This window comes from Eubalaena glacialis, chromosome 15 (genome assembly GCF_028564815.1).
Source record: "Eubalaena glacialis isolate mEubGla1 chromosome 15, mEubGla1.1.hap2.+ XY, whole genome shotgun sequence".
NCBI classification, from domain to species: Eukaryota; Metazoa; Chordata; class Mammalia; order Artiodactyla; family Balaenidae; genus Eubalaena; species Eubalaena glacialis.
Genome location: NC_083730.1, coordinates 67,208,257 through 67,221,705, shown reverse-complemented (window position 1 = coordinate 67,221,705; position 13,449 = coordinate 67,208,257). Strand labels below are relative to the sequence as shown.

The following is a 13,449-nucleotide window of genomic DNA, read 5'->3' as shown; positions in this document are numbered from 1 at the left end:
TTCTCTTTGAAAATAAACATTTGTGGAAGTATTTTTAGAACGGATTTTCCAATCTTTCATGACCAAACTACCCTCTGAATTACACCTAAATTTAAAATCACAATCTCTAAACCATAATGGAAAAGAATATGAAAAAGAATATATACATGTATATAACTGAATCACTTTACTGTACACCAGAAACTAACACAACATTGCAAATCAACTACACTTCCGTAAAATAAATTACAAAGAAAAAAACTAAAGAAATTAGGTTGGTCACTAAGTTTCAAAATGATTTCTTAAAAACCCAGTAAAGCACGCTGAATATTTCAAAAAAAAAAAAAAATTGCTGTCTCCAATAAAACGGAATTCCACAGGAACTTCCCTCCTCTGAACTCATGGGCACCTTTCACGGCATGATTCACCTTCCCTTCAAGAAAAGAAGTAGCTTTATTGTTATTTCTCATAGAAATATAACATTCACACCAAAAAAGTAGTACTAGACATTCCGCCCCAGGATAAGGGCTGAGCGCGTCCACGACACCGCCTGCGGCGCACAGCGGTCAGCACGCTCCTTGGTCAAGGGACCCGGATTCTGGGAGGGCGGTGCTCTTGGCCGCACAGCCTGTGCCCGCCCACACGGAGGGAAGATTACACTTCGCTTTCTAAGACCCAGCCGCAGAGCTACTAACGTCGGAGAATTCCTTGTCTGTTGTAGAAAACATGCGGTGTGGGCCAGCACCCTGGCACGCGGCGCTCCTGCACACACACGCATGCGGTTTGCTGCTGGCAGCACCCCCTCGCCCGCCCTCGGCGCGCCCAGGCCTTCGCTAGGGCTGCAGCGTATTCCACCATCAGACGCGGCACAATTTCCTTACTCCCTCCCCGTTGCCGGGCGAGAACTTGCTGCACTTGTGAAGTATCTGGACCCAAACGCTTCCTTACCAAAAACATAAAGCGACCACAGGACCCACAACCCCACTGCTAAATATCCTAAAGAAATGAAAACACATGTCGACATAAAATCCTGTTCACGAATGTTCATAGCAACATCATTCATAATAGCCAAAGAGTGGAAACAACCCAAATACCTATCAACTGGTGAATGGATAAGTAAACTATAATATAGCCATTACAACAGAATATTATTTGGCAATAAAAACGAATGAAGTATGAATACATGCTACAACATGGATAAACCTTGAAAATATTATGCTAAGGAAAGAAGCCAGACACAAAAGGTCATGTATTATATGATTCCATTTATATGAAATATACAGGATAGCTAAATCTACAAAGTAGATCTGTGGTTGCCTACGCCTGGGGGACTGGGGGTGATGCTAACAAGGGGAGGTTTCTTTGAGGAGTAATAAAAAATGTTCTAAAATTGTGGTGATGGAGAAACAACTCTGCAAATATACTAACAGCCATTGAATAATTGTACACTTTAAATGCACGAAATGCCGGGTTTGTGACTCTCAATGAAACTGTTAAAAAGGAAATCAAAGCTAAATCAGAAACAGGGTTTTCGACTGAGGACAGTGTTGTCCCTCCTGGAGAGGTTTAGAAATGCCTGAGGTTGTCCCAATGACAAAGGTGGCTACTGGCATCTAATGAACAAGAAACAGAGACAACCCTGCACGAATAATCCACCTGCACACACCAAAATGTAGTTTCCAAGGCTCTCTGAGAACTACAAATTCAATAACTTACAGACTGTTTTGTGGGCCGCCTACTCTGTGTAATGCACAGTGCTAGGGACAGGAAGTGGGAGGGAAACAGATAAAGGTCTCTGCCTGAACCAGAACTCGCTGAGATGACACCCACACCACCAGTTATAAAGCAGAATTAGCCCTCTGAGGAGCCCCAAAGAGAGGGGGTCTGGACCACAGCTGACCCCAACGGACTGTCCAGCCAACGGCTGCTCCCCGCCGTCTCCTTGCTGGCAAAATCCCAGTTTTGTTTCCGTCCACGCTGCCCCCTCATTGTGAACCAGGGGTAAATCCTGACTGGTCTACACCTGTCCCGTCCAATATGGTGGCCACCAGCCCAAGTGCCTATTGTGTACTTGAAACAGGACTCTTCCGAATTTAGATGTGCTATAAGCGTAAAATACCACCTGGATTTGAGACTCTGTGCAAACAAAAAGAATAAACTATTTTGTTAATAATTATTTATATTGATTACATGTAGAAGAATATTTTTAATATACTGTATTAAGTAAAATACTTACAAAGTGAATTCCACCTGTTTCATTCCCTTCCTTCCTTCCTTCCTCCCTCCCTTCTTCCCTCTTTCCTTCCCTCCCTTCCTCCCTCCCTCCCTCCCTTCCTTCCTTCGATGTTAGTTCCCCGACCAGGGATCCAACCCACACCCTCCTCGGGCCTTCAGCAGTGAAAGCGCTGAGTCCCAACCACTGGACCGCTGGGGAATTCCCTCATTTTCATCTTTAATGGGAGTTCTGGAAAATTTAGAAGCATGGCTGTGGCTTGCAGTATACTCCTTTCGGACAGCACAGTCCATCATGGTACTGCCCACACCTCGGCCAGTGACAGACCAGGGGTGGCCACGTGTCCTGGTTCTGGATAATGAGGAGTGAGGGGTCTGTGGCGGGCCCCGGGGATGGGCGTCTTTGTTTTTGGTCACACCAAACTACACACACACACGTGTCACCGCTGGAGAAGTCTGAATGGGGTTGGCGGACTGATCAGGGTCCACTTCCTGGTTATAGCACTGCACTACAGTTGCACAACAGGTGAAGGCTACTGGGGAATCTCTGTGTTATTTCCTACAATTGCATGAAAATCTACAATTATCTCAAAATAAAAAGTTCAAGGAGAGAGAGAGAAAAGAAGAGACGGTCTCTTCCTTCCGGAAAACCGTGAAGCCCAGGCAAGTCTGTGCTCTCCCCTCGCCGAGCCGCTGGATGGCCAGCCCAGAGCCCCTGACACAGGACTCTGTCAGGGGCAGCAACTTTCCCTTTTCAAAGCCACGCTAAGTGGGGGGTTTCCTTACTTGCAGTCAAAAGCGACCTCACTACTATGAATGGTGAGTGGAGGGAACAGAGAGGAGGGAGTGATTCACTGAGACCACGGAATGGAGAGCGTCAGGAAGACGCAGGTGCAGGAGGATGAGCCAGTTGGAAAGGGCACACACGGCTTCACGAGCAGAAGAGGAGGGCTCTCTCTCTGAAAGTTAACAAGCAGGTATTTACCTCAACAACTGTCGGCTTTGAGCAGCCCAGCCCCAGGACAGGGGAGCAAAAGCTCCTTGAAAGAGGCTGAGGCCCGAGCCCAGGTGGGGGAGCCAGGGCATGCGAGGGCACAGGGCATGCCAGGGCACAGCTCAAAGAAGCTGTGAGACGGAATGGCCTGCATGGAGGCAAAGGCAGTTGCAGCTTCTGCAATGGGATGTGATCGGTGTACCTGAGGCTCATTCCCAAAAACACTCTGCTCAGCAGAACCTGGTGCGTGAGCCTCGGGGCTAGTGCAGAGGCCAGAGACTGTGATGGCAGAGAGACTGCGTCCTCTCCCAACAGGCTGGTGGAGTGACCACCAGGGCGGTACGAGGCCTCTCCACGAAACTCAATTTCATTTTAAAAACAATTATTGACACAGCTTTGGAGATGCAAGGCCTCAGGAGTACAAAGCTGACTCCCAAGTCTGTGCTTCTGAAGCCCAAAGGCAAAGAAATCCAGGGCAGTCTGACTACACACTGACGAGAGGCAGGCATTTACCAGCTCCTTTTACAAATGAGGGACAGAGACACAGACAGAAGAAAGACACTGTTGTTGTTGAAACGTTGTCACGTGTGCATGTCTTACCTTCTCAATAAAAGGTAAAACCAGCAGCAGCACCCCTGTAAGTCCAGGGTGACAATGACATGGGTAGGGAGCAGCCCAGGCAAGAAAGGAACTCTCAACTGGGGATGAACACCCCCCCCGCAAAGAACTAAGCACTCAAATCATCAAGTTAGAAAAGAACAAAGAGGGACTTCCCTGGTGGTGCAGTGGTTAAGAATCTGCCTGCCAATGCAGGGGACATGGGTTCGAGCCCAGATCCAGTAAGATCACACCTGCCACAGAGCAACTAAGCCCATGTGCCACAACTACTGAGCCTGTGCTCTAGAGACCGCGAGCCACAACTACTGAGCCCACGCACCACAACTACTGAACCTGCGCGCCTAGAGCCCGTGCTCCTCAACGAGAAGCCACCGCAATAAGAAGCCTGCATACTGCAACAAAGAGTAACCCCCCCGCTCACCGCAACTAGAGAAAGCCCACGCGCAGCAACGAAGACCCAATGCAGCCAAAAACAAATAAATTAAAATAAATAAATTAAAAATAAATTTAAAAAAAAGAGCAAAGAGCAAACAAATACCAAGGAAAACAAAAGACATAACATAAAAGCAGAAATTACCATAAAAGCAAAAATTAGCAAATCAGAACACAGAAAAAAGAATGAAATTTCTACTTCTTGATACATGAAGTCAGTATAACCATCTATCAAAATCCACTAAACACAGAAAACACAATCCAATCTCACATATGACCACAGATGCAAACACACTAAAGACTAGGAAATTTAATACACTGGAACATTTAAAAACAGTCCATTGTAATGAAGGGGGAATTAATCCAGAAAGCAATGAGGGGCTTAATTAACAGGCCACTTTGAAAACCCACACCACAAAACCTAATTGACAGTAATATGGCCTTTAATGAAATCCACTCATTCCTGATTAAAAGAGAAAAATTTAGGGTGTGACATCAGCAAAATGGCAAAGCAGGCAGCTCCAAACTCCCATCCCTCCATAGAAACAAACAAAAAAAATACTGCAGAAACTGTCAGAATCAACTTTGTCAGAACTCTGGAAAACAGTCAAAGGTTTACAGCAACCTTTGGCTGTGAATGCAGAATCAAGAAAAAGGCAACTAAAACACAGTAGGAAAGCTTTGTGTCGACTTTACTTGCCCTTAGCCTGGCCCCTCCCTGGCTGGGCGACAGGCATCTTGAAGATGGGTGAATGATGGCCACCTCTGACCACCATGTGGGACCCAAGCCCTCCATTCCAGAGAAGCAGAGCAGACCTTATTCACAAATTACTGTCTGTTCTAACCGGTCCAGGGCTACCCGGAGGGCTGACACAGGTGCTCATCTGTTTTGCCTTGCTCAGAACCCACAGAAAAGCACAGGAACTGCTCAAGAAGACTGTAGGGGACTTCCCTGATGGTCCAGTGGTTAAGACTCAGCACTCCAAATGCAGAGGGCCCAGGTTCGATCCCTGGTCAGGGAACTAGATCCTGCATGCTGCAACTAAAGATCCTGTATGCCGCAACAAAGATCCCACGTGCTACAACTAAGACCCGGAGCAGCCAAATAAATAAATAAATAAATAAAAGACTGTAAAGCCATGAAAAACTCACAGCTGCCTATAGCAAAGGATGGCAGGTGAGACACAACAGATTGCATAAAGCCAAGGAGGAAAAGCCACAGAGAAACCCAGGGATACCAGGGCATTCATAAGTACCCAGGTACACTGGGGAGCTGAAAAAGTCACACATATGCCTAGGACAGGATACACGCTAAGAAAAGAACTGAGAAGATCTGAAGCTTTCACCACCCCCTAACCATAGGCTCAAGGAAAGCAGGAAGTGAAGAAGGCAGAAATGTAACTGGCCTGGCTACATGTTCAAGAAGTACCCTAGCACAGAGCCAATCTGCAAAGACTGAGAGACTTTTTTTAAGCTCCTGGCATTCAAGGAAATTTCAGTCAAAACACTGGTGGAACAAAAGCGAAGCCTTCAACACTCAAGAACAGCAAACCCTGCAGGGAGGGGGAGAATCTGATTTCCGCATTATAATATTCAAATGTCCAATTTTCAACAACAACAACAAAATCACAAAGCATACAAAGAAACAGAAAAGTATGGCCTATTTAAAGGAAAAAAAAACCTGACAAAAACTATCTCTGAGTAAGCCCAGACATTAGACTTACCAGACAAAGAATTAAAATCAACTGTCTTAAAAATGCTCAAAGAGGGAATTCCCTGGCAGTCCAGTGATTGGGACTCGGCGCTTTCACTGCCATGGGCCCGGATTTGATCCCTGGTTGGGGAACTAAGATCCTGCAAGCTGTGTGGCCAAAAAACCCCCAAAACCCCCCCCAAAAAAAATGCTCAAAGAGGTAAAAAAAATCATGGGCAAAAAACTAAACAAAACCAGGGACTTCCCTGGTGGTCCAGTGGTAAAGAATCTGCCTTCCAATGCAGGGGATGTGGGTTCGATCCCTGGTCGGGGAACTAAGATCCCACATGCTGTAGGGCAACTAAGCCCGCACACAACTCCTGAGCCCGCAAGCCTCAACTAGAGAGCCCGAGTGCTGCAAACTACAGAGCCCACGCACTACAACTACAGAAGAGAAAACCCACACACCACAACTAGAGAGAAGCCCGCTCACCACAACGAAGAGCCAGCACGCCACAACTAAGACCCGACACAGCCAAAAAAAAAAAAAAACAAAAAAAACTGAACAAAGCCAGGAAAATAATGTCTAAACAAAATGAGAACACCAATAAAGACACAGAAATTATAAAAAGGGACTCAACAAAAATTCTGGAGAATAGTACAATTACTGAAATGAAAAACTCACTAGGGCAATTCAGTAGTAGACTTGAGCAAGCAAAAGAAGGACTCAGCAAACTTGAAGTTAGGATAATTGAAATTATCCCGTCTAAGGAGCAGAAGAATGAAGAAAAGTGAACAGAGCGTAGGGACATATGGGACATCACCTAGCACACCAACACACATATTATGGGGGCCCACAAACGGATAAGAAGGAGAAAAGGGGCAGAAAGAATATTTAAAAAAATAATGACCCCAAACATTCAAAATTCCATAAAAGATATGAATCTACACATCCAAGAAGCTCAATGAACTGCAAGCAGGATCAACTCAGAGAAATCATACCAAGATATATAGTCAAATCATCAAAGGACAAAGAGATAATCTTGAAAGCAGCAAGAGAAGTAACTTGAAAGCAGCAAACAACTGATTTCTAACCAGAAACCATGGAGGCCAGAAGGCAGTGGGAGGACACATTCAAGGTGCTAAAAGGAAAAGACTGTCAGCAAAAACTATCTCTCAAAAATGAAGGCGAGGGACTTCCCTGGCAGTGCACTGGTTAAGAATCCGCCTGTCAATGCAGGGGACACATGTTTGAGCCCTGGTCCGGGAAGATCCCACATGCCTTGGAGCAACTAAGCCTGTATGCCACAACTACTGAGCCTGCGCTCTAGAGCCCGTGAGCCACAACTACTGAGCCCGTGTGCCACAACTACTAAAGCCTGTGCACCTAGAGCCCTGCTCCACAACAAGAGAAGCCACCGCAATGAGGAGCCCTAGCACCACAACGAGGAGTAGCCCCTACTCAATGCAACTAGAGAAAGCCTGCGTGGAGCAACGAAGACCCAATGCAGCCAAAAATAAATAAATAAATAAATAATTTTTTTAAAAAAGAAGAAGAAGGAGAAGAAGGTGAGGGACTTCCCTGGTGGTACAGTGGTTAAGACTCCACACTCCCACTGCAGGGGGAGCGGGTTCGAGCCCTGGTCAAGGAACTAAGATCCCACATGCTGTGTGGCATGGCCAGAAAAAAATTAAAAAAAAAAAAAAAAAAGAAGGCATAATTAAGATATTCCCAGATAAAAAAAATCTAAAAGAGAAAGAGGGAATGAATTCATCACTAGTAGATGTTCTGTAAAGGAAATACAAAAGGGAGTCTTCAGGCTAAACAAAAAGATACTAGACAGTAACTTGAAATCATAAAAATAAATTTTAAAAAATGGTTAAGAAACTATACAAGATAATATAAAACCCAACATTATTAGTTATTATACTTTGGGTTTGTAACTTCTCTTTGCGACAGTAACAATGTAAGAGGGGCTGGGGAATGGAAATATATAGGACCAGAGTGTTTGTAACTACTGAAATTAAGTTGGTATTATTCAAAGCAGGTTGTTAAAAGATTAAGATGTTAATTGTAATCCCCAAGGTAACCTCTAAGAAAATAACTAACAGGCATACAGAAAAGAAAAGAAGAATGGAATCAAAATAATACGCTACAAAAAAATCAACTAAATACCCAAAAAAGGCAATAATGGAAGAATTTAGGAACAAAATGCACACATGACATCCAGAAAACAAATAGATAACAGAAGCAAATACTTTCTTATCAGTAATTACTTGAAATGTGAATGGAATAAACTCTCCACTTAAAAGACGGAAATTGCCAGAATGGATAAGAAAACACAATCCACCCATATGCTGCCTATAAGAGATTCACTTTACATACAAAGACACAAAGAGGTTAGAAGTAAATGATGGAAAAAGTACAAGACACAAAGGACATTATATATTGGTAAAAGGTTCAATCCATCAAGAAGATATGACAATTATACATCTATATGCAACTAACAAATTATGAACCAAAACACATGAAGCAAAAATTGATGGCACTGAAGGGAGAAATATGTTATAAAATAATAGTTGGAGATTTCAATACCCCACTTTCAATACCAGAACAAGACAGAAGATCAACAAATATCTTTCTGACCACTATGGAATACAACTAGAAATCAATAATGGAAGGAAAGCTGGAAAACTCACAAGTATGAGGAAATTAAACACTCTTAAACAACCAATTGGTCAAAAAGGAAATCACATGGGAAATTAGAAAATACCTTGAGATGATAAACACAAGACATCAAAACTTAAGGATGCAGCAAAAGTAGTGCCCAGAGGAAAATTTACAGCTGTAAATGCCTACAACAAAAAAGAAGGATCTCAAATCAATAATCTAACTGAATACCTTAAAAAATGAGAAGAGAACAAACTGAACCCAAAACCAGAAGAAAAAAGTAAGTAGTAACAATTACAGAGGAGATAAACAGTGCACGAAAAAAATAGAGAAAAAAAAAATCAATGAAAACAAGTTGGTTCTTTGAAGAGATCAACAAAAGTGACAAACTTTTAGCTAGACTAAGGAAAAAAGAGAGGAAATCCATATTACTAAAATCAGAAATGAAAGTGGGAACATTACATTTATTATAGAAATAAAAAGGGATTACAAGAGAATACTATGAACAGTTGTACACCAAAAAATTGGATAACCTAGATGAAATGGACAAATTCATAGAAACACACAATCTACCAAAACTGAATTGAGAAAAAATCTAAATAGACCTATAAGTAGTAAAGAAACTGAATCAGTAATCCAGTAATCAAAAACCTCTCAACAAAGTAAAGTTCTGAATTGGATGGCTTTTCTTGGTGAATTCTACCAAACATTAAAAAAATTAACACCAATCATTCCTGAACTCTTCCAAAAAACTGAAGAGGTGGGAACACTTTCTAACTCATTCTACAAGTCTAGCATAACCCTGATATCAGAGTCAAAGACACTATTAGAAAAGTATATGAATTTTGATGCAAAAATCCTCAACAAAATACTAGCAAACTGAAATTCAGCAGCATATTAAAAGGATCATACACCATGACCAAGTAGGATTTATCCCAGGTATGCAAGGATAGTTCAACATACAAAAATCAATCAACACACCATGTTAATAGAATGAAGAAGGAAAAAAGATCTCAATTGATGCAGAAAAGCATTTGACAAAATCTAAGACACTTTTGTGATGAAAACACTCAATAAACTAGGAACAGAAAGAAATTTCAACATGAAAAAAGACTACAGCCAACATGAAAAACCTACAGCCAACGTCACACTGAATGGTGAAAGTCTGAAAGCTTTTCTCCTAAAATTAGTAACAAGACAAGGATGCCGACATTTTTTATTTTTATTTTTTGGCTGCACTGTACAGCTTGCGGGATCTTAGTTCCCCAACCAAGGATCAAACTTGGGCCCCGGCAGTGAAAGCCCCGAGTCCTAATCACTGGACTGCCAGGGTATTCCCAAGGATGCCCACTTTTTTTTTTTGGCTGCGTCAGGTCTTAGTTGTGGCACGCGGGATCTTTTGTTGCGGCACGTGGGCTCTGTAGTTTGCAGCACGCAGGCTCTCTAGTCGAGGTGCGTGGGCTCAGTAGTTGTGGCACGCGGGCTTAGCTGCCCCACGGCATGTGGGATCTTAGTTCCCCGACCACGGATCGAACCCGCGTCCCCTGCATTGGAAGGCAGATTCTTTACCACTGGACCACCAGGGAAGTCCCAAGGATGCCCACTTTTGCCACTTGTATTCAATACAATATTTGGTAGTTCTAGCCAGGGCAATCAGGCAAGAAAAAGAAATAAAAGGCATCCAGATTGGAAAGGGAGAAACAAAACTACCTCTATTCAGAGATGAACTGAACTCATATGCAGAAAACTAAAGATTACTCATACACAAACTGTTAAAAAAAATGAATTTAGCAACGTTCCTGGATACAAAATCAACACGCCAATATCAGTTGCATTTCTGTACACTAACAGTGAACAAAAATGAATCCGAAAAGGAAATTAAGGAAACAATTCCACTTACAGTAACACTGAAAAGAGTAAAATATCTAGGAATAAATTTAACCGAGGTGGCTGTTACAGACTGAATGTCTATGTCCCCTCCGAATTCTTATATTGAAGCCCTAACCCCAGTGTGGCTACAGAGTAAGGAAGTAATTAAGGTTAAATGATGTCACAGGGTAGAGTCCTGATCTGACAGCATTAGTATCCTAAAAAGAAGAGAGCTCCCAGGACTCCCCTGGTGGTCCAGTGGTTAAGACTCCATGCTTTCACTGCTGAGGGCACAGGTTCAATCCCTGGTCGGGGAACTAAGATCCTGCAGGCTGCGTGGCGCGGCCAAAAAAAAAAAGAGAGCACCCTTGCTCTCTCTCCCCGTGCAATGAGAAAAGGCCACATGAGGACACAACAAGAAGGCTATGGAGGAGTCCTCATCAGAAACCAACCGAATTTTTTAAATGTTTGGTAGAGTTCACCAAGAAAAGTCATCCAATTCAGAACTTTACTTTGTTGGGAGGTTTTTGATTACTGATTACTGCCAGACTTTGATCTGGGACTTCTGGCCTCCAGAACTGTGAGAAAATTGAATTCTGTTGTTTCAAGTGACCCAGGCTATGATTTTGTTTTGGTTTTGTTTTTTCATCCTGAGCTGAAAAATAGAGAGGTGTAAAACTTGTACACCAAAAATTACAAAACACTGCTGAAAGAAGTTAAAGAAAACCTAAATAAATGGAAAGACATCTTGGGTTCCTGGACTGCAAGTCTTACTATTATAAAGATGACAATACTACACAGAGTGATCTAAAGATTCAATATAATCTCTAGCAAAACCTCAATAATTTTTTTTTCAAATGGAAAAACCCATCCTAAAATTCATATGGGATCTCAAGGTGTTACTGAACCAAACTTAGGTGTGTTTGCCCACGCTCAGTAAAACCAATCTACTGACAATGAGTTGTGGTGAAGGAAAGTGCAGGATGCCAAGCAAGGAGTCCAGGGCAGCTAGTGCTCAAAACACCCGAACTCCCCAATGGGTTTCAGGAAAGCATTTTTAAAGGCCAGGTGAGGGAGGGAAGTCCCAGGGTATGTAATCAGCTTGTGCACAATTCTGATTGGTTGATGGTGAGGTAACAGGGTAGTGTCACAGGGGTTAACATTATCAATCCTTAGGCGCCAGTAGGTCTGGGAGCTACCTACTCATGGTCATCAAGTAGTTAATTTCTTCCATTTGGTGGTGGTTTTAGCAACTGTAAAACAACTCAAGAAATGTACATCAGATACTTTTATCTAGGTACTTCAGGGAGGAGCTAAAGCAGAGGATATGGGGGAGGGGTCTGTTCCGGGAAGGCCCCATAGGGTCCTGCTCAGTTACACAGGGGCCCTGAATAGTCAAAACAATCTTGAAAAAGATCACAGTTGGAGAACTCACATTTCCTGATTTCAAAAACTTACTACAAAGCTACAGTAATCAAAACAGTGTGGTACTGGCATAAGGACAGACATTCAGACCAACACAACAGAACTGAAGGACATCCCTGGTGGCGCAGTGGATAAGACTCCATGTTCCCAATGCAGGGGGCCCGGGTTTGACCCCTGGTCAGGGAACTAGATACCACATGCATGCCGCAACTAAAGAGCCCATGAGCCACAACTAAGGAGCCCTGGAGCCGCAACTAAGGAGCCCACTTGCCTCAACTAAAGGAGCCCACGTGCTGCAACTAAGGAGCCTGCGAGCTGCAACTAAGGAGCCCACCTGCCGCAACTAAGACCCAGTGCAACCAAATAAGTAAATAAATAAATATAAAAAGGAACAGAATTGAGAGTCCAGAATTAAACCCTCACATATATGTTCTATTATTTTTTTAAATTTTTATTGGAGTATAGTTGATTAACAATGTTGTGTTAGTTTCTGCTGTACAGCAAAGTGAATCAGTTATATGTATATCCACTCTTTTTTAGATTCCTTCCCCATACGGGCCATTACAGAGTACTGAGTAGAGTTCCCTGTGCTACACTGTAGATCCTTATTAGTTATCTAGCTCTATTAATTTTTGACAAGGATGCCAGAATCATTCAATGGGAAAAAGCAGTCTTTTCGACAAGTGGTCCTGGGAAAATTGTACATCCACATGCAATAGAATGAAGTTGGACCCTTACCCTATACCATTTTAAAAAACTCAAAATGGAACAGAGCTAAGTTCAAGAGTTAAGACTATAAAAATTCTCAGAAGAAAACAGGGCAAAACCTGCATGACCGTGGATTTGGCAACGGTTTCTCAAATATGGCACTGAAAGCACAGGCAACAGTAGAAAAAATAGATAAAATGGACTTCATGAATATTAAAAACTTCATGCATCAAAGGACACAGTCAAGAGAGTAAAAAGACAACCAACTGAATGGGAGAAAATATCTGCAAATTATATATCTAGTAAGGGTTTAATATGTAGAATATATAACGAACTCCTTTAACTCAAAGACAAAGAGACAAACAACCCAACTCAGAATGTGTATAGCAGCTTTATTCAGAACTGCCAAAATTTGGAAGCAATCAAAATGTCCTTCAGGAGGTGAATGGATAAACAAACTGTGTACATTCAGACAACAGAATATTATTTGGTGCTAAAAAGAAATGAGCTATCAAAACACGACGAAATCTTAATTGCACATTACTAAACGAAAGAAGCCAGTCTGAAAAGCTGCTGTATGATTCCAACCATACGACAGTCTTGAATGTCCAAACTATGAATACAGTTAAAAAAAAAAATCAGTACTTGCCAGGAGGGGGGAAGGATTGAACAAACAGAGCACGTAGGATCTGAGGCAGTGAAACTACTCTATATGATACTCTAATGGTGGATATGTGTCATTATACATTGTTCAAACTCACAGAATGTACAACACCAAGAGTGACTCCGATGTAAACTGTGCCCTTTAGGTGATTATGGTGTGCCAAC

At 42.5% G+C, this 13,449-nt stretch overlaps 1 protein-coding gene and 1 non-coding gene across 2 annotated transcripts in view; one reads left to right on the top strand and one right to left on the bottom strand.

Moving 5' to 3' along the window:
* The window catches only part of UBE2L3 (ubiquitin conjugating enzyme E2 L3), a 44,292-nt gene that overhangs the window by 11,139 nt on the left and 19,704 nt on the right, over positions 1 to 13,449 (bottom strand). The window lies entirely within an intron of this gene.
* TRNAW-CCA (transfer RNA tryptophan (anticodon CCA)) lies at positions 5,205 to 5,277 on the top strand. The gene has a single exon. It is a non-coding gene; the product is annotated as a tRNA-Trp (tRNA).